General features: G+C 33.3%; 2 long non-coding RNA genes and 1 pseudogene across 2 annotated transcripts; 2 read left to right on the top strand and 1 right to left on the bottom strand.

The window, feature by feature from the left end:
- Nucleotides 1-276: 276 nt before the first annotated feature.
- LOC126672788 (acyl-acyl carrier protein thioesterase TE3, chloroplastic-like) lies at nt 277-17,483 on the top strand (annotated as a pseudogene).
- Nucleotides 17,484-18,459: 976 nt separating this feature from the next.
- LOC126674148 (uncharacterized) lies at nt 18,460-19,857 on the top strand. Its single transcript, XR_007639452.1, has 2 exons — nt 18,460-19,295; nt 19,390-19,857. It is a non-coding gene; the product is annotated as an uncharacterized LOC126674148 (long non-coding RNA).
- A 2,403-nt stretch (nt 19,858-22,260) lies between these two features.
- On the bottom strand, nt 22,261-26,635 carry LOC130014643 (uncharacterized). Its single transcript, XR_007639455.2, has 4 exons — nt 24,839-26,635; nt 24,683-24,760; nt 22,897-22,970; nt 22,261-22,499 (listed from the first exon to the last, which is right to left on the bottom strand). It is a non-coding gene; the product is annotated as an uncharacterized LOC130014643 (long non-coding RNA).
- Between the last annotated feature and the right edge of the window lie 783 nt (nt 26,636-27,418).

The following is a 27,418-nucleotide window of genomic DNA, read 5'->3' as shown; positions in this document are numbered from 1 at the left end:
GAAATCAATTTTCCTTCGAAATATTTTTCTAGACATTACACTCTGTGAGACGGGCACTCGTCCATCTTGACATATTTTCCCATCTCTATTATACTAGACCACCAATTTGCATCGTCATTAACGAAATAACCTAAAATCAACAACGAAACTAAAATTTACCTAACAACAAATTTCCCTTCAAATCGAATTGAAAATTTTCCAAAGGCAACAAACAACACGAACGCCTTCACAGCTCCACTATCAGTTTTAATATTTCACCGATCTACCTAATGAAAGATGCTAGTGTATTACTACACTGACCAACCTCGAACACAGTTTCCACATTCTTTTCCAGAATGCCAAAAGCCGAAAGATTTAGATACACCAATTTATCACAAACGAGCACGACGTAAAAACACATAACACTCGAAATTTCCACGCACGAGGCAAACACTCACGAGTTGAATTATTCCACCGGTGCTGAGTTATATAACTCAAATCGCCTTCCTCTAGCCAGGTTAAATTCAGAACTCGAATATGAAAACAGATCTTGAGAATCGCTCCTCAAATTTCTTGATAACAAAATTAATCACTTCGAATTTAGAGTCCAAACGTTCGATCCAACTAAACCGATTAGAACATCTAAAATAATCGCAGGGTTAAAACAAAGGTTTGAAACGCACATCGACACCAATGCCAAAGTTAAGCCAACGAAATAAGTGAGTAATGTCCTCACATGATACTCCACACAATGAGGCAAACAAGAACGATAACTACTATAGTATAACTTAACCAAACATGAGAGACTTAACAAAAACGCAATAATATAGGTCACAAATTTTCACAAAACCAAAAGGCACTTAAGCATCTTGCAGTAAAACAATTACTCATTATGGTAGGTAACCAATATAATTCCAAAAGAATTGAGCATGCAACATCTTATATGATCAACGAATTCCTACCGACATGGTAACAACTCAAACAACCCAACAATGATTAAAACATTAAATCATGAAACGGCATGCGCAAAACGTCAAATCAGATCACAATAACTTAAGATATTGATCAAAAGTACTTATCAAAACCATTTTAAAAAATAAAATTTACAAAATAGATTTCAAGTTTATGTCGAACCCCTTCAGTTTAAAATTCATTTTCCGGAAAACCTCTTTGCAAAACATTGATTAAAAATTTGTTTCCAAATGCCTCAAATTAAAATCACCGAGTTAGCCAAGTAATTACAACTTCCAAGCTCAACTCCAAATGTGGGTGACCCAAGTCAAACCCTAATAGCCATTTATAAAACGTATACAATATATTTTTAAATTTGGAAAAACGTATTTTAAAACGAATTTCAATATTTTCAAAAGAGAAACTCGATGTCACCCAAATAACAACATCAAACTCATCGCCCAAGTGGGAAACAATTATTCTTTAACAACCTTTTCAGAAACACAAACTTTAGTCAAAACTAGCAAATCGAGCATAAGACCAACAACACCAAAGTGTTGACCAACCAAAGTATGGTAAAATTTCAAATGTAATATTAAAATGTCCAAACGGTATCCCCTTTCAAAATAATTTTATTTCGAAAACAATCGTTTTGGAAACACCAAGCTAGATGTAACATTAATTTTTTTTTTTTGAATACGAGAAATTCATTTTATTTCAAAAGAACAACCCTTTTCCAATCCTTAGTCAAAAGTAAAATTTTAAAATACATGAATTTCATTTTTGTCCGCAAGATACTGAAAATGATATTTTAGGGTGTCGTCCAGGCTACCCATTTAACTTTTTGCGTCAAAACACTAGTTAGGCAAAAATAATTTCCTTAAGATAATTTAAAACCAATACGTGGCCAACAACGTAATTCACAAAACATAAAAAAAAAAAAATTCGGTCAAAAATCATTTAAACTCAAAACAATGTCAAAGCCTGACAAAATATTAATTTTTTTTTTGAAATCAAAGCTCGCGGCCAAAGTCAGAAGTACTCACAAAATGATTCAACCTCAACAATTTATTAAAGGCATAAAAGTCAGAATACTATCACCTAGTAAAACGCATCAACAACATGATAAGAAAAAAAAAATAACATCATGCCCAAGCATGAATTAAAGCAATTTATCAAAATAAGATTTCCCTAAAAATCAAAAGCAATAAAATCACCCAAGCTAAAGAGCATCAACAACAGAAATATTAGCATCAAATCAAGACATAAAAATGACTGACTCGACACAATCCTATCGGAGTAGGCAGAAATTTTAAAATCAAAAGATGACGTTTCAAAGACAAGACATGAATCCTAATTCCGCAGTAGATCCTATGACACAACAACATCACTTAACATGCCTTAAAGCGATAAACACATAACATGCAAAATTTGGCCTTAGTTCGAACCTAAAGCTCTGATACCAACTTTGTCACGACCCAATTTCATGAATCGTGACCGGCGCTAGGGTATGGGTATGGTTGTACCAAAACCCGTAGCAAGCCTCGCGGAAATCAAATAAACATTTAAACCTGCAGAAAACTGCTCGGGGGCAACCGAGACTCTAACCTAAGTCTAGCAATCTATAATACAGTTCTAATATAAATAACTTAAGTACCTGAAATATTCCACAACATGCCTTAAATATAATAATAAAATAATCCAGAGTAATCATGCCAATAATAAATAATCGAATATATCGACAATCTCAAAGTGTAATATCGAATGTAATATATAAACTAGTTCTACTGCGGTCTAAGAGTTCAAAAACAGAAACCAGTTTAATAACATAAAAACCTCCGAGGAATCAAAGAATCGGAGTGGACCAGCTTTCAAATCAATAACCTGGAAAATTTGAGAAAACAACGGGGTCAGATATACTGAGATGAGTTCGCAATACTATTTACATTTATTAAGTTTAAAACCCTTAAATCAAAACATTTTTATACTAATATAATATGATTATGGAAAACAGTATTGAAATGATCCCAACGTAAGTATGACATAGCATACTGATAAACCCAGAGTGGACGGGAACATATCCTCGTCATATATACCAGTGTAAGCAAGACATTAGTCTGCCGTTTCTCAGAGTACTTACCGGTGCACACAGTCTCGATACAAGCCTATCGAGCAGCTCGTTTCAATCCAGATCCATAATCCGTAAAAACAGTTCAAAGGCATTTATAATATTAAAATATGATGCGGTACTTAATAAAGCGGTAAATAGCACTACAAACTCACTGCTTGCTTATCCACGTGATCTTGGCAAACAGCTAACCCTGGTTCGACTCCGGAGCGCGAATAGTCGAAGAGTCTAAAAATAAATCATACGTTAAAATCGCTCCAACCCCTAACTCTAAGAATACTAGACACCACGTAGGACTAGCACAAATAATAATTCAGATAGAAACACAGAGAAACACAATCTTACTTAAATTATAATGCCGTAAATAAATCAAGCCTATTGAGTTCATATTTAAAAAAATCATCCAAAAATATTAATTAAATAATATTTAATTAATAAATAACATTCTTTCCTCAAATAGTGCGGTAGCCGAGTTACTTTAAATTATAGTCACTAGATATTTATTTTATTATATAATTATCAAATATATCCTTGTTATTATAGAAAACATCTTGAAAAACAATATAAATTATATAAAGATTAAAATTACCACTGTATTGAATAAGAGCAATATAATATTTTTTTATATATTATCTAATTTTATTTAAAAAAATTAAATTTTTTAATATTCGTATTTATTTTAAACTGTTTATCAATTTGAGACAAAGAGAGCAATAATTAGTAACATTAAAAATTGGGAAAAACAATTAAATAAGTAAATAGTTCCTCTTTTGCTTTTAATCTCAGAAACATCATTCTGGCCAAATTGTGTCCAAAATGGTCGATTACTATCATTAATAATATTTTATGTTTAAAAACAAATAGAATAAAGACTTTTATATAAATTTAAAAACTGTTGAATAAAAAGAAATTTGAAAGGGCATAATTTAAAAGTTAATGGTTAAACATTCAAATCTTTATAATTTATTGTAATTTAATTTAAACTTTTTAATATTTATAATAATAATTAAATTATATTTTCTGTTACAATAATAGTTAAATTGATAGTTAAACTTGTTATTTTTAATTATATTATTTGGCTTTTGATGAATAATAGGTTAAAACCCATAAAGTAGCAAAAAATTCAAAACTATTTAAATTTTTTTTACAAAAAATGAAATTTGTTTATTATTATAATGAAAAAATGCAATTTCACTATTATTATAAAAATTAAAAAAATTGTATTAAATTACAACAAGTCTAAAAAATTTAGATTTTTTTCACTGCAAGGCACAATTTAAACTGAAAAGGAGTTAAAGCGCTCCCTGAATTTGTGACACGGTTTCACTTAATCTAGTTTTTACTTTTTGAGTAACTATCCTTTAAATTCTTCAATTTTAGATAAGATTACTCATAATTAAACGTATAAAATAAAAGTGAAAGATGTGAGAAATAAATTAGAGATTTCTCTAATTGTTGTGATAAAATTATTCCAAATCTAATTTTTGCAATGAAAACCTAAATTATAGAGTAATCTGATCAAAATTGATGAGTTCAGGAATTAGTTGATCAAAAAAATAAAAACTGGATTAAATAATTCTATATCACAAGTTCAGAAGGTTTGTTGCCCTTTGTTTAATTTAAATCCGAACAAAGGATCATTTTGCCCCCTCAACTTGACACGAAGTATAAAAAAATCCAAAACTGAAAAACCGGATCACTTATACCCTGCACTTGTCAAAACCGGCTCAAAAACCTCCATATATTGATGTGGCTTTTTAAATGGAGAGTGTGTTTCTAATTGATTATAATTTATTCTAATTAATTATTAATTATTAATTAAGCACAATTGCACTCTAATTAACTAGGGGTCTTTTGAATTTTTTTTAAAAAGTTTTTTTTTAATTTAAGATCATTTTAAATTTTTTTCATCAAAAACCACTTAGGAAAAAAAACCACTATTAAAATTGGAGAGTGTGTTTCACTCTCTTGGTTGAGAGTCGAGAGAGGAAGTTTTGATCCGGTTTTGCCAGATTTAGGATAAAAGGAATTTTTTTTTATTTTGACATGTTTGATATTTTGTGCCAAGTTAAGGGGGTAAAGTGATCCTTTGTTGATTTAAATCCTTACTTCAAGATCAATTAAAATCAAGAATTCATGAAATTAATTAACTAATTGTGAAAGAAACACCAATTCAGCATCAAATGTAACGCCCAACGAACCAGAAATAAACTAAAACCGGAATCACTTCTCCAATCTACCATGGCATTGCATCTACAGTAGGGCTGTAAACGGGCCGAGCCGGGCCGAGTACTGCCAAGCTCGAGCTCGAGCTCGAGTGTGTTTTACAGGCTCGAGCTCGAGCTCGAGCTCGAGCGGGCTTAAAATTTGAAGCTCGAGCTCGAGCTCGAACAGCACTCGAGCTACTCGAGCTCGAGCTCGAGCTCGAGTTGAATTTAATATAAATTAAAAAAATAATTAAAAAAAATAAATTTGTTGTATTTCAAATTTTTTTAATATATATATATATATATATATATATATATATATATATATATATATATATATATATATAATTTTTTTTTTTATATGGAGGCCCGTTTAGGCTCGCGAGCCTCACGGGCCTCCTTAAATGATACTCGAGCTCGGCTCGAGATGAAGCTCGAGTAGCTCGATGTCACGACCCAAAATTATTGAGCCGCAACCGGCGCTAGGGAACGGGAGTGGTAGCTCCGGAACCCGTAGCAAGCCTAAAATCACAATTTATTTTTCGCAAATATAATATAAACAAATAACAACAAACAACGGAAGCAATTACACATATATATAACATATAACCAAATATATACACTAACTGTTTCAAAACCTCGCGGGCTCTAGTTACCGTACCCTGTACGAACTGGCCTCGCGGTACTATATACATCAGTTAGTATTTCAAACATCTCACCGGCATCTGGGGCCGTGGATCATATACTAAACACGTAGCCTATCAAAATGCATTTAAAACAATAACAGCAGTTAATATATACAATCAAAATGAACTGCTGTCTAGGCTACAATACTATCGACACAGGACCACTACTGCAGCATCCACAGAAGTCAGAAACTAACATATACAGCTGACTTCTGAACTTCAAAATTGGCCTCTAACTAAGTCCACAAGCTAAGCACCTGAAAGACATCAAAGGTGAGGGGTCAGTATTTGGGGAAATACTGAGTGAGTTGACATTTACTAACAGTATTAATATAAAAACATAGCATCGCCTCTCAAGAAAATATTAATATAAAACATATAAACATGTGTTTGATCCGTACGAAACTAATATCCTAGCATGCGACACATCTCTCGAATAATCATATATCATTCAACCCGATCGTAAATATCAATTGCGAGTCCAACTCGCTGGTGGCCCAGCCACTAGATACGGGGACTTCCAGGCTACACCGTAGCCGAGTTCACTCTGCGTATCTAAATCATAACTCAATCGTAAATTTCATATTCATCATTAGCTCCCAGCTGTGTCAAGTCGTTTCTCATTGCAAACATACTAGACTGACTCGATACTGGTGATCACACAGCCTATTGACACCCAATAGGTAGCTAGTTTCTTCGGATCGCACACTAGTTCTCACATATAGAAATTAAATAAACATATAACATTCAATTAATTGTATATAATGCGATGCGTGAAAACAATATATAAAATTTCATAAAATAATTTTCATATATATAATACATGGAAGTAAAAGTACAACTCACAGTGACCGCAATCCAAGAAATGATATGATCGATCTGATAGTATGCTCTCGCTAGTCCGCCTCTACTGACTCCACTACTCGCTGACACGTGTGATAAATCGTTAATAGTTAGACGTGATTCTCGCATTCTTATACGTATAATACTTTTAAGTTTTATGATTTAGTTTCATTTTATACTTGTTTACGTATTCGATATCTCTAGTCGTATAGACGACTTAGTGAACACTATTTCTCATAATTGAGAATCGCTTAACGTCCTTGACGTTTTCCATTATTATATTTCATTTAAAACGTCGAGCTAATCTCGAGATTAATGATCCTCAAGGTCCGAAATCCGTCCTTTAGAGTCAAATTACTCAAAACGTCGAATGCCTAGGTCAATTACAGTTGTATACGCGTGGGGGCGAGTTGGGGTGCATGGGCGTGCGTTTTGGTGGGTGCACGATCGTGCAACTGAGTACACGTTCGTGCACCTTAGGGGTACACGTTCATGTACTTACTGTACACGTTCGTGTACCATGAGAAGTACACGTTCGTGTACTTCAGTACACGATCGTGTACCTCGCTAGGTGCACGTTCGTGTACATCAGTACACGTTCGTGCACCCGTGGTACACGGTCGTGTACCACGTGCACAGCCCCGGAAATCAGATTTTCCGGGGTTTCGCCACAATCCCGACGTGCTAAACATACCCACGCTCAATACCCATATCCCGGTTTCTGCAGAAACGCTATAATAACCTCAAAAACGTCAAAATTTTAACCTAAACTCAATCCCAATCAAAACAGCCCGCTATATCTAAATTTTCAACCAAATTTCTTGAAATTTACCTTTATATGAAGCTTAGAACGAGTAGAGCTTTCGATTACAAAGAGATCGATGCGAAAATCGCTTGAATCGGACGTCGAACGAAGAAACCGTAAAGAAACGAAGTTGATCGATATAAAATGAAGCTTCTGGATCCTCACTCTCTGATGCCTTCCTTCATTCAAATGATAATCCTTATATTAGATGGCTAAAAGTCCGTTTTGGTCCTTTCTTTCTTTCCTTGTTACAATTTATCTTTCAAACTTTTCTTTCCTACGATTTAGTCCATAGCTAAATCAATAAACTCTTTTATTACGACTTATACGTATTATTTATATCCGATAAATAATACAAATCTCGATATTAGTACTTTCCCGTCAAATTCCAATATTTCTATTTTCGACACAAAGTGGCTAAATTACCACTTTGGTCCCTGTACTTCATTTTAGACTTTTCTTGACATTTTTCCTATTAATTCCAACTCTAACTTTAGAATTGAAATATAACCTTAATTTTCTCATAGTTAATTTCTCAAAACCGACCTACTTGAAACTTATTTATCGGAAAACTTTCCAATATCGCCACTTCCGCGACTCAAAACTGGACATGTGGTCCAATTAGCTAATTAATTATTTTGGGGTATTACATTCTTCCCCCCTTATAAAAATTCGTCCTCGAATTTTCATAAAACTTATTGGGACCTTACAATTATTCTTATACCTTCCTTGTTATTCACTACTATACGTCAGTCGTGTCCTTTCTCTTACTCAGCTCTTAGCTCTCCACGTATAGCTGTGACTTCGTACTCATCATTAATCGATTATCTATCTTGCTCATAGTAATCTCCTGTTGGAGCATAACTGAAAATCTTCTTACTGTTACCTTTGTCTTATTGGTCATCTTTCTAAAATAGTGTGGCTCGAGGCGTATCGCCGATATCGTAATCCTGACGTCTTGTACAACTGGTTGTGATCTTTCTTTTGTCCTTATTAGCGTCGATTAACCCTCACTCGGTATTCTTCAAGTCTACTGTTTCATTCTCAGTCGTCCTCGGGTCGCTACTTGTCTCTCTTACACGTTAATAGTGACAACGTGCCGGCTATATCCTTAATGTTGTATTTACCTCTTTCTACTAGTATCTGACACTTCGTTCTTTATCAATCAATCTTTTCTCAACTTGTATCTTGTCTATCATATTTATTATTTCTCAACGTAGTTGAGATTGATACTTCCTTTGCTTCCTTTAACTTTCCTTGCTTTGCTTAAGTTATTGTGAATTTTTATGTTGTTCTATTGATCGTGATTCTTCATACATTCCCCATTGCCATCTGTACTTTTCTTTGTGTTGACTTTAACCGTATAGCTTATACGATCGTCTTCGTTGACCGATACTATCCGTATTTTTATCTTCTTAGCTTTCTCTAATTAGTCCTTAAAAATCCCCTCGAGTCATAAATTGACTTGTCAGTCAAGAATGTCTTTCTTTTACGTCATACTTCCTTTTTTATGATAACTTCATAAGAATTTCATGTGTTCCTTTAACATTTAGCTGTTTCGAGAATCCTTCTCGTTAGCTAACCCTCATTTAACTTCTTTCTTATTCTATCTATCGTCTTTCTTTGAAGGGTTTTACGATTGTTTCTAGTATTTGTACTCCATTTACTTTACAATTCCCAAAGTCAAGGAATAATTTCAACTCACCGTCGTCTTACACATTTTATGCTTCCTTAGCACTTATACTTTGATTCCAATTGTTTTTGAATATCTAGATCTCTTTGTACTAGTATTGACTCTTGTCTTGTCTTTTACTTGTTATATTCGTTACGTCTTTCCTTCGTTTATAGTAGTCCCATTGCTGTTGTTCTATTCTGACAACCCTTTCGACGTATTTCTAGAACTTTCACTTTTCTAATCACCTTACTAAATTTTGAGGTATTTGCATTTTACCTTTACATTTTTCTTCATATTATCCACCATCCTTACAGTTATTGACACGTACGTTTATACGTGTGCCTTTCTCCTTTCTGTTAACGCAACTTATAATTCTTGATACTGATATTAGTTACTTTACTTAATATCAGTCATATAGCACTACTATCTCTCTTGATCTATCTAATTTAAACTTTCATATCTTGTAAAATCGTATGTTTCGTCATTTCGTATCCTTTCTCTTTCTACTTCTGTATCCTTAAACTCTAATATTGATAACGTTATATCTCGTTTAAATATCACCTGATATTCATCATTCATATTACCATCTCTTTTGTCCTTCATACTTTTAATCTCTTTCTCTAGTATATTTCTCGTTCGCTACGTTACTTATTTCACTATAGGAATAATCCTTATACTATTCATCCTTGCGTATTTGTTACGTTTCTTTCGTCTAACATGACTCTCCATCATTTCATCCTTTATTTTATCATAAGGATATTTACTATATCCTTAAATATTGCCAGCGCATTGCATCTTGACTGCGTTCGCTCTCCGGCAATAACTCCTCGTTCACATTTCACTGTAGCTCCCTTAACATTATTGCAATTATCATTAACAGGGCTTTATTCTGTTATTGGGATTTGCTTTTAAATTTTATTCTTATTTACTAGGAATCTTTTATTTTTCGTCACAGAGTTTTACATCTGAGTTCACTCATCAAACAAAAGATTTCAAAACATCCTTTGGCTGGCCAGCTCTTTTAAATCACTTTTCATAAATCGTTTGAAATCATTAGTACAATTGTAGCTCAGAGTGATGACACCTCTCATCACCAAAGAGTTGCTCAAAATCGCATTTTTCTTTATCATTGTAAAGATATGATGCATGATCTACATTTCGAAAATCATTTTCTTATGCATTTCTATCGTGATTATGCAACGTCATATGCGATGTCTGAGCACAATTGTATTTTGAAAAATCTTAAAATTTTTCATAAAATCGTAAGTTACTCTAGATTGTACACTCTGCGACTATTAACATCTTTCTTTATACTTATTGGGTATATTTTAAATTTTTGTATTGCTGTTACCTTCTGTCATTTTCCTGACTATTCTCCTATCACATCAATTCTTTCTCCATATCTCCGATAATTTAATTTAATTCAACATTTTCTACTGTTGTAATCACCATAACCACTTCTTTAGCACTCTGTACCATGTCCTATACAAACGCAGGTACCGATGTTTCACATCGATTCCCTGTTGGTAACCCATCTCTTTCTTCACAACTTCTAGAACGTAATATAGGGATTACGTTTACAACAAATGTATTATATGGTGTTTATTATGCTATTGCTTTTGTAAGTTATGTTTATATATTCTTTTATTAGTCGCGTGTTTAACAACAGCGCTTCCTATAGGTTCTTACTTTCTAAGGTATTATCTAAAAAGGCAAAACCTATTACTGACATTCTATTATGCAATGCAGCAAATATATAAGCACAATTACTGAAAACATATAAATTACTAATACCTGGAGGTGCCTGACGCGGAACGTTAAGTTCCCTAATAACTATGCCTGTATGCCGGCCCCTAACTGTTCTACCTGAGTTTCGTCCACCTCTTTGCACAAAATAAGGGTTGGTTGTAGTTCTGGAGGACGTACTGACGTAATCTGGGTGGTACTCACGTCTAAAGTAATAAGGTCGTATCGGATCACCCGACCATTCATGCTCTGTTTCAATCCTACGGGCCATTGTAGTAAGCGTACTGAAATGTTCGTCCACGTGCTCATACAGCTCATCAAACTGAGGTCCTAAACCCCTGACATATCTACGATTAATGGTTCTATTGCTTTCGTTCAGATTAGGGACTCCTTCAGCCATCCGCAGAAAATCAGTAGAGTACGCTCCTACAGTTAACATTCCTCTAGAAAAAGAACGCATTTGCCTCCTAACCTGATTTAGGGCTATCTGTGCCTGACCATTAGCTATGTCCGCATCTTCCCTCAAATTGCGGTATCTCCGCACACTTGACCAGAAATAGTCACCTCTGTATTCCTCGACATCTAATTCATCTAACTCTTCTTCTTCTTCATACTCTTCTTCCTGAGGATTTTCCTCTTCTGCTTCTCCTTCTAATTCTTCTTCTGGATCCTCCTCAGGATCCTCCTCAGGGTCTTCTTCAGGATCTTCTTCAGGATCCTCTTCCGGATCTTCTTCCGGTTCCTCTTCCTCTCCTTCGTTGTATTCAATCTCCGGCGAATGTTCTCTAACTCTGTTTCTGGAAGAACTACCTATTTCAGACACAGACATAAAACCATTTTGATATATTTCTGGCGATGCTCCATGATTTGCGTGGAATCCATTCTGATGGACCCCAGATGGTTCGCCCACTTCATTATGAAACCCGTTTTGAAATATAGGAGGCGCTTCCTCCCGTTCTTCATCAGCATGCGACTGAGCTCCGTTTTGCCCAGACATGCTGAAAAGAAACAATTTCGAACGTAAGCGACCATCTGAGCCCATTTCACACGCAATTCCAAAGTCAGCTTATAAATGCTGTAAACAATTAGCATTTAATCCAGTCGCACGTAATTTGTAACAAATATCCATTTAATAACCTCATTGCAAGAAATAAATACTTACTTACCTCAATCGTTCGAAATTTGTAAATATATAGCCAATTTCTATCTCTTGGCGTAAGTAACAAATACTTAGTTACCCTAGTCGTCCGTATGAATATATACTATTCACTTACTAACTTAATAGTCCTGGTCCGCGCGCGTAATGCCACATACTACTAATGCACACATAACACCATTACAGACAATCACGGTCTGACTCTTGCTGCAGTAGTTCCTAGGTATACTTACTGACAAATGCTCCCAGTCAAACAAGCAATCAAACAACTCTAGCAGTGGTAACTGGACCAAACTGCTCTCAAACAAGCATTGAAACAACCTTGCAGTGGTAACTGGACCAAACTGCTCTGATACCAATATTGTCACGACCCAAAATTATTGAGCCGCAACCGGCGCTAGGGAACGGGAGTGGTAGCTCCGGAACCCGTAGCAAGCCTAAAATCACAATTTATTTTTCGCAAATATAATATAAACAAATAACAACAAACAACGGAAGCAATTACACATATATATATAACATATAACCAAATATATACACTAACTGTTTCAAAACCTCGCGGGCTCTAGTTACCGTACCCTGTACGAACTGGCCTCGCGGTACTATATACATCAGTTAGTATTTCAAACATCTCACCGGCATCTGGGGCCGTGGATCATATACTAAACACGTAGCCTATCAAAATGCATTTAAAACAATAACAGCAGTTAATATATACAATCAAAATGAACTGCTGTCTAGGCTACAATACTATCGACACAGGACCACTACTGCAGCATCCACAGAAGTCAGAAACTAACATATACAGCTGACTTCTGAACTTCAAAATTGGCCTCTAACTAAGTCCACAAGCTAAGCACCTGAAAGACATCAAAGGTGAGGGGTCAGTATTTGGGGAAATACTGAGTGAGTTGACATTTACTAACAGTATTAATATAAAAACATAGCATCGCATCTCAAGAAAATATTAATATAAAACATATAAACATGTGTTTGATCCGTACGAAACTAATATCCTAGCATGCGACACATCTCTCGAATAATCATATATCATTCAACCCGATCGTAAATATCAATTGCGAGTCCAACTCGCTGGTGGCCCAGCCACTAGATACGGGGACTTCCAGGCTACACCGTAGCCGAGTTCACTCTGCGTATCTAAATCATAACTCAATCGTAAATTTCATATTTATCATTAGCTCCCAGCTGTGTCAAGTCGTTTCTCAATGCAAACATACTAGACTGACTCGATACTGGTGATCACACAGCCTATTGACACCCAATAGGTAGCTAGTTTCTTCGGATCGCACACTAGTTCTCACATATAGAAATTAAATAAACATATAACATTCAATTAATTGTATATAATGCGATGCGTGAAAACAATATATAAAATTTCATAAAATAATTTTCATATATATAATACATGGAAGTAAAAGTACAACTCACAGTGACCGCAATCCAAGAAATGATATGATCGATCTGATAGTATGCTCTCGCTAGTCCGCCTCTACTGACTCCACTACTCGCTGACACGTGTGATAAATCGTTAATAGTTAGACGTGATTCTCGCATTCTTATACGTATAATACTTTTAAGTTTTATGATTTAGTTTCATTTTATACTTGTTTACGTATTCGATATCTCTAGTCGTATAGACGACTTAGTGAACACTATTTCTCATAATTGAGAATCGCTTAACGTCCTTGACGTTTTCCATTATTATATTTCATTTAAAACGTCGAGCTAATCTCGAGATTAATGATCCTCAAGGTCCGAAATCCGTCCTTTAGAGTCAAATTACTCAAAACGTCGAATGCCTAGGTCAATTACAGTTGTATACGCGTGGGGGCGAGTTGGGGTGCATGGGCGTGCGTTTTGGTGGGTGCACGATCGTGCAACTGAGTACACGTTCGTGCACCTTAGGGGTACACGTTCGTGTACTTACTGTACACGTTCGTGTACCATGAGAAGTACACGTTCGTGTACTTCAGTACACGATCGTGTACCTCGCTAGGTGCACGTTCGTGTACATCAGTACACGTTCGTGCACCCGTGGTACACGGTCGTGTACCACGTGCACAGCCCCGGAAATCAGATTTTCCGGGGTTTCGCCACAATCCCGACGTGCTAAACATACCCACGCTCAATACCCATATCCCGGTTTCTGCAGAAACGCTATAATAACCTCAAAAACGTCAAAATTTTAACCTAAACTCAATCCCAATCAAAACAGCCCGCTATATCTAAATTTTCAACCAAATTTCTTGAAATTTACCTTGATATGAAGCTTAGAACGAGTAGAGCTTTCGATTACGAAGAGATCGATGCGAAAATCGCTTGAATCGGACGTCGAACGAAGAAACCGTAAAGAAACGAAGTTGATCGATATAAAATGAAGCTTCTGGATCCTCACTCTCTGATGCCTTCCTTCATTCAAATGATAATCCTTATATTAGATGGCTAAAAGTCCGTTTTGGTCCTTTCTTTCTTTCCTTGTTACAATTTATCTTTCAAACTTTTCTTTCCTACGATTTAGTCCATAGCTAAATCAATAAACTCTTTTATTACGACTTATACGTATTATTTATATCCGATAAATAATACAAATCTCGATATTAGTACTTTCCCGTCAAATTCCAATATTTCTATTTTCGACACAAAGTGGCTAAATTACCACTTTGGTCCCTGTACTTCATTTTAGACTTTTCTTGACAATTTTCCTATTAATTCCAACTCTAACTTTAGAATTGAAATATAACCTTAATTTTCTCATAGTTAATTTCTCAAAACCGACCTACTTGAAACTTATTTATCGGAAAACTTTCCAATATCGCCACTTCCGCGACTCAAAACTGGACACGTGGTCCAATTAGCTAATTAATTATTTTGGGGTATTACACTCGAGCTCGAGCTCGGCTCGAATTTTTCGAATCGATCTCGAGTTTTTTTTCGAGTCGATCTCGAGTAGCTCGCGAGTAGCCCAACTCGTTTACACCCCTAATCTACAGCACCCATTTATCCACCCACATCACACGACCATACCTATCTCACGTGCCAGCAAAACATGCATCAACCTCCACCTTCCATCACCGCCATCACCACTCTACCGAATTCCCCGGCCACCCATGTGGCCAATTACACGGCCACGCCCCACCGTGAGGAGCTGCGCTGGTCTATCATCATTTCTTGATGTCAAAGGCGGAGAAGGGTACAAGAAAGATTTAAACTTTTTCACATTTTAGTTTAAATTGTGTAGTTAATTGCTGAATCAAAGTATTTTTTCAGTATTACCCATTTAATTTTGATTTGTAGAATGAGTGGGTTTGTTGAGATAGAGGTAAAAGTGCGGGATTATGAGCTTGATCAGTATGGAGTTGTTAACAATGCTGTTTATGCCAGTTATGTCAGCATGGTAATTTCTTGTTTTTGGCTTTAGTTTCATGTTCTTGTTAATTTTGGATAGTATGCTGATCATGTTTCTGAATTTGGATAGATCATAGTTAAGCTAATTCAAGTTACCGTAAAACTTAAATTATATGATTGAAGATTTTTAATCACTGAAGTTACTATCTGGCGATACATAGTGGTAATTGAGTAATGTAGATTGTTATGGTGGCTTGGAGGCAGGCAGGGAGTGTTCATTTCTGTATCTTGATGCTTATATGCAAGTTGTGTCGATTGTTGTTTCCGTTAATGCTGAATCCATGTTTATAGTAAATTCAATTATGGAAGTTGAGCCTGGAGCTATAATAGGTGGTGTGAGGGGATTATGAGTAATATTTTTTGTAATTTTTCTATGATGTTGAATTGAATAGTATTGTGGATGAAGCTTAGATGAGAGTAAACTGAGATGAAATGGAGTCGATAGGAATAATAGCTCTTTGTATTTTTTATTGCGTGGAAGGGGAGTATCAACTGTCTGGTTTATTCTCTTCTTGCATATCTTGATCAGGTCGTCATGAACTTTTGGAGAGGATTGGCATCAGTGCTGATGCTGTTGCTCGCACAGGTGATGCATTGGCGTTGTCGGAGTTGTCACTCAAATTCCTTGCACCTTTAAGAGTATGTCATAATTGTCATTGCTCGTTATCCTTTTAATTCATGACCATGTATTTACATGTTAATTTGCTGAAAAGGGTGCTTCTTATTTGCGATAATTCGAGCTTCCTTCTTGCTATTCTTCAATGTAGAACAAAGTAGCACGTGTTTTCTATAATAGCCTGGCTAGGGTCATCTAGAACATGGAGATCTGTTGAAACTAATTTGGTTAGGGTGCTATTGGTAGAAGAAATGATTCATTTACAGCATAAGGGTCTAAAACTTAAAAGTGAAGCAATAAAATGTTATTTGCCCACTTTTATTTCTGGGCTAGCAATTATGATTTGAACACTGTCCTTAAGATGAACAAAATGACCTTTGCTTGATTAAGAATGGAACAACAATGGCTTCTAGGGTAGTGTATTCAAGTTCAAACAGAATCAAACCAAAACTTTGATTTGTTTTCCTGATCAAATTAAACCGAATTTACAAGAATTTAAATATCTCAAATTGAAACTGTTGGTTTGGTTCGATTTTTTGGTTTATTCTGTACCAAAAGTGAACCGAAATATTTTTACTTGCAAAACTGAACCAAACCAAAAAACCCGACTTTTTTTTTTTATAATTTTAGTCCAAACTGAACCAAATTTCAACTAGTAGCCTCTTTGCAATTGCAATTGGAGAAGCAAAAGATGTTTTATTATTTCGAAGTTACATTGTTTCCAATAGCAGCAACAGTTCTATGAAACACCGGTGTGTATACGATATATATATATATGTACATACACACATATTAGTAAAGGTTCTTATTGTCATTAATGAATTTCTGTGCTAGAGCGGAGATAAATTTGTTGTAAAGGTGAGGATCTCTGGCTCTTCTGCTGCCCGGTTATACTTCGATCACTTCATCTTCAAGCTGCCAAATGAAGAGGTTAGTTATTGTCATATTATCATTTATATTCTCATGTTTGCTACCATGCTCACTCAGCTATGATTACAATTATTGCAGCCTATCTTGGAAGCAAAAGCAACAGCAGTGTGGCTCAATAAGAACTATCATCCTGTTCGCATTCCGTCTGATATCAGATCGAAATTTGTGCAATTTCTCAGACATGAATCTAATTAGTTTTACTTACCATTAATATTTGGAAAGTTTTGTGGCTTTTAATTAGAGTATCTTCTACTAGAAACTGTATTAATTAGAGGAACTGGAACTGGAATCTTTCTTACCAATTTATTGAGATGGTCACAACGATTAGAGGCGTAGTCTATAACCTTTTCATAAGAGAATACATAAAAATTCAGATCGAAGCAGTTAGGAGTGTGCCATCTGTCGGCTATTTCGGTTCGTTTTTGAGAGTAAAAACTTTCGGTTTACTTTTATTGCAAATCAAACCAGTAAACTGAACTGAATCAAAAAAATAAACCAAACTTGGTTCGATTCGGGTTGAAAATTTTAAAATCGTATAAGATTGGTTCGATTTGATCCAAAAATTAATTAAAATTTAAAATTCCAAGAGAGATTCCTATAAGACAAACTTGTACAGTTCGATGTTTCTTTTACTCTGAAAATGTTTCTAAAACTTTTGAACTTCATATTGTTCTTTCAAAAGTTGTATTTGTAGTTTACAAAAAGTGAAATGAATATAAATTATACAATTCAGCAAAACAAATGTTCTTTTAGACAATTGAGATTTGAAAATAGATGACACCATAGAAAGATAACTAACGATTGTCATAGCTCTCCCAGTTCTTGAAGGCTAACTGTAATCTGCACTATAGCATTTCCTTCCAATCTTTCTAATTGATATATAACCGAATCAAAACAAACAAAGAACGAAAACGAAACAATGATAATTAACGACTTCAATAGCTCCAGAAATTTGAGTCTTCTGATAACTCAGCTGGGCACTCCTCCATCCAAACCTTTTATCAGCACATTTATCAGCATCCGATAGTTAATTTCCAGAATCGCCTGCTGAAAGCCCCATCAGGTGAAATCTGCAGACCAAGAAGTGTGGCTTCTCCTGCAGCCGTAATAATTTTCCCTAGAAAACCCCATCAGTTTATTCCCCGCAGTCATCAGCTCTCCTGTCTCGTCGCGCACAACAAAACCAGTACCCGTACAATCTTGTTTATTTTGTCATTTGTGAATCTTTGCCTCAAAAATATGAAGTTTAGAATGATGGCATGTTATTTAATGTTCTGCTAACAGAAGAAGATACAACAGTTACATGAAGATTTCATCTTCTTTCTTATTTTACCTAGTTGATTCAAGATACCAAGACAGCTAGTGTACTTTCAGACATCTGAGACAACTCTAAAAAACTCTCATCATCAATAGGATACACCAAGTAGTACACATTCACACATCTATACATCAACATACCCTCAGACGTCAAATTCAAACTCGAACAGTTCTCAGAACATCCGTATAATTAGATACTGCATCTATTACAACTGGAGCAACTTGTCTCAAACTATGAGTACATATATTTTCAGAATATGTAATAAAGCAAACATGTACACTGATCTAATGTATATATTTAATATGATTTACCTCCACTTAGAATATAGATTTTGCTCTCACTATTTGGTCTTATTGATCCATTCGCTCCTGACCTTATCCAAAATATGAATATATACCGACCTATCTAGGGTAATTTACACAAATCCCTCAAAAATGGTCCTATCTAATGTTTTTACCTCAACTTTTTTATTTTTACAATAATCTCTCAATAAAATATAAAAGTTTTCACAATTCCCTTATACCCAAAATAAGCTGAATTTATTAAAATAGAACAATTTTAACCTCTACCTTCCGTTCTTAATTCATGTGGAAAGTTTCAAGCTAAAAATTAGGAGTGGTTGGTTGGTGGTTGGATTTTAGATAGTCGGTCAATAATCAGACTGCCGGCGGCGGTGATCGGATCAACTGTGCGACCGAGATGGTTGGATCAATGGCGGTGGTCGATACTGCTCCGAGTTTCTAGATCGCCGCATCATTCCCGGTGATCGCTGCATCATTCTCTTGACTTTCATATTACCATTGATCCTTTTTATTTATGTTATTGATCGGTAAAGTTATTTCCAGCAATGATTGTTTGTACTTTAAAATTTATTTATGGAAAATTGGAATTATGATTTATGCTTTTGTTCTAAATGTAACTAGATGACAGATACAATTGGTTTGATATGGTGGCGCGGTGGTTAGATCGGCAACACGGTGGCTGGATCGGTAGTGCGGTGGTTTGGCTCCTTCAAATTTGGTGGAAGATATTGAATAAGTTAATCATTTGTTGTTTGCCCAAATTTTGGTAGGATATGCTACTGTGATATATTCATGCTGATATATTACATCTCCAACATCAATTTCAACAATCACAAAGAAATGGATTTCTCGTAAAATAGTGGCTCATGCTTTAGCTCAATCTTGTAAAATTTCATACAGGTAGATACTTAGTCATTAATATTAGATTTTAATTGTGTTGTTTAGGTTGTAAGATTGGCCTATTTTCTTAATACGATATCTTCTGTTAAAAAATTTGAGGTTGAAGATGATGGTTAATATACCTATTTGATCCAAATGGTGTAAAATGATATTTTAGCCAAAATTAAGAAAAGTCGACATTCTTGTCAATGTATTATGAAATCAGAAGTTGACATCTCTACAGATCCAATCCAAAATCAAAAATTAGAATCAAATTAAATATGTTCATAAGTACTGTACCAAAAATTTCAGTATGTAGTATTATTTCAGATTTACATATGGTTCACAACAGGTTGCTTTTTAGTTTTATAAACTGTTAATTATATATTTTGTTTAAAAACAATTATTCAATTTTATAATAAACTGTATCTCAAAATTATCTTTATATAAAATGTCAGATAAGATTGTAAAGAGTAGTAAGATAAATTTTATTAAAAATTAAATTAAGGTAATTAAGTTGATACAGGTTCACATTAGGTTGATTTTCGGTTTTAAAACTGTCAAATACATTTCACTTAAAAGAAATATTAAATTATGCTAAATCTCAAAATACTCTTTATATAAAATGCCAGTTAAGATTGTAAAGAGCAACAAAACAAATTTTATTAAAAGCTGAATTAAAGTAGTTTAGTTTATATAGGTTCACATTAGGTTCATATCAGGTTGATATTTAATTTTATAAACTGTCAAATATATTTCACTTAAAAGAGATACTCAATTTGTAGATTACACTAAATCTCAAAATTCTTTTTATATTAAATGTAAGTTACAATTGTAAAAATCAGCAAGACAAATTTTATTTAAAACTGAATTAAGATAGTTCAGTTTATATAGGTTCACATTAGGTTACTTTTTGGTTTAATAGAATGTCAAATACATTTCACTTAAAAAATATATTCAATTATGCTAAATCTCAAAATTATCTCTATATAAAATGTCATTTAATATTATAAAGAGCAGCAAAATAGATTTTATTAAAAACTGAATTAAGATAGTTCAGTTTATATAGGTTCACATCAAGTTCACATTAAGTTGATTTTCGGTTTTATAAACTGTCAAGTACATTTTAATAAAAAGAGATATTCAAATTGTATCTTACGCTAAATCTTAAAATAGAATCACAAATACAAACATATAATCAGTAAATAAAATGGACATCACAAATAATTTATTTTTAATTTACAATTGTAAAAATCAGCAAGACAAATTTTATTAAAAACGGAATTAAGATAGTTCAGTTTATATAGATTCACATTAGGTTAATTTCTTAATAGAATGTCAAATACATTTCACTTAAAAAATATATTCAACTACGATAGATTTTAAAATTATCTCTATATAAAATGTCAGTTAATATTATAAAGAGCAGCAAAATATATTTTATTAAAAACTGAATTAAGGTAGTTCAGTTTATATAGGTTCACATCAGGTTCACATCAAGTTGATTTTCAATTTTATAAACTGTCAAGTACATTTTACTAAAAAGAGATATTCAAATTGTATCTTACGCTAAATCTTAAAATAGAATCACAAATACAAACATATAATCAGTAAATAAAATGGACATCACAAATAATTTATTTTAAATTTACAATTGTAAAAATCAGCAAGACAAATTTTATTAAAAACGGAATTAAGATAGTTCAGTTTATATAGGTTCACATTAGGTTAATTTTTGGTTTAATAGAATGTCAAATACATTTCACTTAAAAAATATATTCAACTACGCTAGATCTCAAAATTATCTCTATATAAAATGTCAGTTAATATTATAATGAGCAGCAAAATATATTTTATTAAAAACTAAATTAAGGTACTTCAGTTAATATAGGTTCACATCAGGTTCACATCAAGTTGATTTTCGGTTTTATAAACTGTCAAGTACATTCTACTAAAAAGAGATACTCAAATTGTATCTTACGCTAAATCTTAAAATAGAATCACAAAGACGAACATAGTCAATAAATAAAATAGACATCACAAATAATTTATTTTTAATTTACAATTGTATTATTTATCAATTTAATAACAATTTACTTTGAATTATTTTATTTTAAATTTACACCGTTCAACATAGTCGGACAACTGACCATCATAAAAGTCTTAGATAGTTTTAAGTTCTTATAATATGCATTTCACATTTAATATCACTAAACAAAGCAAATAGTCATTATCACAAGTTGTTGGACCAATGTCCTTTCAAACTCCTTTGTTTTGACTTTGACAATCAACTATGAGGGTTCTAATCTTGTTTATTAGTGTATAGGAACTCATAGAAACAATCGGAAGTCGATTCGGAGTCTTCTAGCGAGAATCGAGTTTTTGGAATTCAAGTTTCCAGTAGGTTTTTCGCGGGTGCTACACTTGTGAGTAGCGGGCGCTACTGGTGAGTCGCGGGCGCGACTATTGGATTTAGCGGGCGCGACTATAGGATTTAGCGGGCGCGACTGTCACGACCCAAATTCATGGATCGCGACCGGCGCTAGGGTATGGGTATGGTTGTACCAAAACCCGTAGCAAGCCTTGCGGATAAAAATCAAACATACAAAGTAATATAACAACTGAAATATAATTACTTACATTAAATAATAAATAACCAGAGTTAAACAAATAAGTATGCAAAAGCATAAAATAAAGCCAATCAGACCAATCTGACAAACATCTAATATAATATGGACTTCTAGTTTACTACTGCGGTCTAAGAATAAAAATCAGTTTGACAATTTATTTAAAATAAAATAAACCTCCGAAGAATAAAAGGATCGGAGTGGACCAGCTTTCAAATCATAAACCTGGAAAATTTGGGAAAACAACGGGGTCAGATATACTGAGATGAGTTCGCAATACTATTTACATTTATTAAGTTTAAAACCCTTAAATCAAAACATTTTTATACTAATATAATATGATTATGGAATAACAGTATTGAAATGATCCCAGCGTAAGTATGACATAGCATACTGAAAACCCAAAGTGGACAGGAACAAATCCTCGTCAAATTACCAGCGTAAGCAAGACCTTAGTCTGCCGATCCCAGAGTACTTACCGGTGCACACAGTCTCGATACAAGCCTATCGAGTAGCTCGTTTCAATCCAGATCCATAATCGCTTAAAACAATTCGAAAACATTTATAATACTAAAATAAATTGCGGTACTTAATAAAGCGGTAAATAGCACTACAAACTCACTGCTTGCTTATCCACGTGATTTTTGGCAACCAGCTAACCCTGCGTAGACTCCGAAACACGAGCAGTGGACGGGTCTAAAATAATATATAAGTTAAAATCCATTCAACCCCTAACTCTAAGAATACTAGACACCACATAAGACTAGCACAATACTCAGTTAAGCATAAACGTAACCAGAATAGAATGAACAATTAATCACGTAATGACCCGAGTCAAAAATGAACCACAACGAGTAACACAATACTCAAATAAATAAATAAGCCAAGTCTATTGGGTTTCCGCTTTAAAATCCGTTCCGAAAAGTATTACTTAAATAATAAATAATTAATAACTTAAATCAATTTCCTCAAATATTGGGTTAGCCGAGTTATCAATAACTACCAAGCTACCTCATATGTCGGGTGACCCAAGTCTAACCCGACCCAAAATATTTTATCAAAATATAAACCAGAGTTTATAATTCCCAAAATCACTTTGATAAAATAAGTATAATCATACCCAATTATAAACCATAGTTTATAATTATAAAATCAACTTGATAAAATAATAAATCAATATTTAAAACGGAAGCCAATAGCTTTAACCTCAAGTAACCCAAGTTACAATCGAAAATTTAATCAAATAAGTTTTAAAAACGTTCAAGGGCTAAATTATAATTTAGTCAAAATGACATACCAAAAAGATATTTAAAATCAAATATAATTACCCAAGTAATTATATTAATTTAGATTATAAAATAATCATCGTTTTCAATTTGCCAATTTATAATACGAAACGAAAACCAAAAGTTAAAAATACAAATTTAATCACATTGGCACGTTGAGCCAAAAACCCAAAATTATAATTAATAATAATATCCAATTTCCATTGAGTAAAGTTTAAATAAATAATTTAAATCAAAAATATTTAAATTATAATAAGATTAATATAAATTCTCAATTTAAAATAATAATGCCCAAAGTAATCTAAAATCATAAATAATATTATTAATAAACCGCTAATTAATAAGTCGGAATCAAAATCGTAGGTTAATGACAAAATCAATATAAACAGTTAATAAATAAGTTAAGGAATCAATAGGTTTTAAGTAAATAATTTCAGTGACCTAAAAAAACCTTTAGCCAAGAATAATTCAAAACAACCAACACACATTTGACACCTCGTTGTCTTTTTCGTAAGAAGAAGCTCAACCTTCAACAACTCATTCTCAACAATAATACTAACAGAGACAACGAAATGGGCTTTCACAAAATCATTAATTCCTTAACATTAATTCATTAAACAAAACAAAATTTATTAACAAACCTAACATATTGATCATCACTTTCAATAAACAAAACACCATCCTTGTTTTGAACAAAACAGAGCCCGCAATACAGAACCAAGCAAGAACTCATCTCCAATAATTCAAAAAAATTCCAAAGTTACAGTGACCAAAACTCAAGCTTATAACAACCCTTAAAAATATTATATGGTTATCAAACAATTCAAAAACTTAGCAAGGACCCAAACTCTAAGGAAGAAAAGGATCAAATTCAGCGATTGACTTGAACCGCAACGTAACCGAGTAATCATTGCAAACAAAAGAATATTTGACGTGAATATGAATATCAAAACTTCAGCAAAGAACATATATTATTAATCAAGGCATGAATTAAGCTTTAGAAACATCACAATATCATAATCAGACTTAAACAAAATTCGGCAGCAACCTTAACACTAACAGAGAAAACGAACACGCAAAAACGAAGAAACGGCGGCGACTATAACGAAATTAATTACGTACCGTTTGGCGAGAACGAAGATGGGAATTGTAGAGGTGAGAGTCTAGTACAACTAGAACGAAACGGATCCAAAAACGACGCTGAAACGTACGAGATATAATCAAGAACGATAATTACGATATCGAAACGAATAATGAAAAGGATGACGTATCACTTACCGGCTTGAGACGATTTGGAATGGAATGATAAAGAGTATTATCTCATAATGATTAGGAAGAATGGCGGCTAAGTTTAGTTTCAAAGATATGAGAAAAATTAGGTTTAGTTGATAGAAGCGTGAAACAGATGTTTATATACTTAGGTTGGAAGAAGATGATTGCAGAATTAGCATAATTAAGTAAACAAATTGTATGGACTTTCTTTATGGCCTTTCATGTTACTAATAAAAGAAACGGGCCTAGTTACATGGATAATAAAGCATAGGGTTTTATTTTGCATGCATATTTATTTATATATATGTTTTGTTTTTGTTTTTGTTTTTATTTTATTAATACACACCAAACACGAATCGAACCACGACCAAATCAACGAACGATTCAATAAAATTAAATAAAAATATTTAATTATAAACAATAAATTACTTAAAACTTGACGGAATGTAAAAATTAAATTTAAATTTTTTTTTAAGAAAAATACGGGATATTACATTCTCCCCAACTTATAAAAAAATTCGTCCTCGAATTTAACGCGATAGCACAGATAGCCTAAGTAAACAAATAACAGACATACGAATACAAATCATATAAGACAATCTATCGTACCTTCAGAAAAAAAAAAAAAAGGATAGCGATTCCTCATATCAGACTCGGTCTCCCAAGTGCACTCTTCAACGGAACAAAAGAAAACAACTATGCATAACAATTCTAATTCCAAAAATCGCTCAACGACCGAGTGACGACTCAACGGAAACAAAACAAAAGCCGCATAACTCAATTTAAGCAAAACAAAACCACAATCTCAAAAGATTAACCAAAACTCTTACCAAAAGATAAATTCTATGACAAAGAAGGCTGAAGATAGTCAAAGCAAAACTAAACATTATTTAGCTGAAACACGCTGAAAGAATATGTGGTGTTACATTCTCCCCAATTTAAATAAATACGACCTCGAATTTGAAACTGATTGAAAACTCGAAAGATCATCACATGCATACGCTACAGATTTTGAGTTCAACAATTTGGTACCACAAATGACTTCTCAAACACCACAGGTGAACGAATTAAAAATTTATTTTCTACCCAGGAACAACCAACACGCTACACGGGAAAAAATTTCAAAATAATTAGATCAAGTCTCCAAGACCACCAAGCAACACCATAAGTGTAGGAACAATCCAAAAATAAATCGAAATTTTACTAAGCCAAACTCCAACGCTACAACCAAAACATACAGACACTCTCACTGGAATTAATCTTACATCACTCAACGCTTATGCACTACCAAACTTATAGTGGTCAATATACCAATTATCTCAAATGAGAAAGTTTATCAGCAATTCAAAATATCGTTCTGCTTATAATTTATTTTCTTACAAATACGGCTTAAAACTAAATACCACTAGGATCGTCATGGTTCAACTAACTAATATCAGTTCAACAATCTCATCAACCTTTCAAACCCATACGTAAGAAAACACACCAATTCTAAAGAATACATATCTTAAACTTCAGACAACAATATTTTTCATTCTCGACATTTATTTTGAATCACTAAGACCCTGAATTTTATCAAAGATCATTAAGATCAAATCGCAGTCAATCAGATTATTGGTTATGCTCAAAACAAAATTCATAAAAAAAAAAGCTTTCCGTAAACATAAATATACTAACCTAATCCACCTTTAATTTGAAATCACTGGCATCTCAAATTAAATTTTCACTTTCAACCGAAAATAATGAACCCGTTGGAAAAATCGTTTTGTTCGTAAACGTAATAACATAATAGAATACTCTCAATTTAAAATTATAACCGAACCTTACTTTCAAAATAATTCATGATTTTATAAACCGTTCATTTAGAAAAAAAAAAATCATAAAATTCATTTTTAAATCAAAACTGATAAAGTTTTATCACTTCTCAAAAGTTAAAATTTCATAAATAAGAATTTCTTTATTTACAAGAAATTTCCATATCGGTATCAAAACTTTTTGTACAGAAAACGAATCTGTAAAAACAAAATTTCTTTTTAATTTTTTTTTGCAGTGTAAATAGACATGCAGAGCATAACCAATTTCCTTAAATCAAAATCCTCAAATTATAAATTCTAAGTTGAGACAATTCTTTAATCCGAACTCAATATTTTTCCGCACTAACCACAATAAAACCTCGAATGTAACCTTATAACCATAGCTCCTATTACCAAACCCTGATACTCCAACAATATAGAATAAATCCTTACAATGCACCCTTTAAATCACCACCGTCATCACAGAGTATTTGTCTAGACACCAACCAGATTAAAATTTCAAAATAGTTTGAAATTTAACAACCTTTTAAACACCATTTTCATAACGTAACTCGCGAGTTTTTAACAAAACATTTTTCTTGAAAAAGCCTTACTGCTAAAATTTATTTTACATAATTGTGCGCCAGGGTGATGACAACTCTCATCCCCAAAGAGTTGCATTTAACCCTAATAATTTAATGTCGTGATGAATGTTCTAAATGCATGTATCAATTATTTATTTCTCTTTTAATTAGTGATCATACTCAATGTTTAATGCAATTTTCTATTTGTG

The sequence above is a fragment of the Mercurialis annua genome, linkage group LG3 (genome assembly GCF_937616625.2).
Source record: "Mercurialis annua linkage group LG3, ddMerAnnu1.2, whole genome shotgun sequence".
NCBI classification, from domain to species: Eukaryota; Viridiplantae; Streptophyta; class Magnoliopsida; order Malpighiales; family Euphorbiaceae; genus Mercurialis; species Mercurialis annua.
This window is presented reverse-complemented; position numbering and strand designations above follow the sequence as displayed.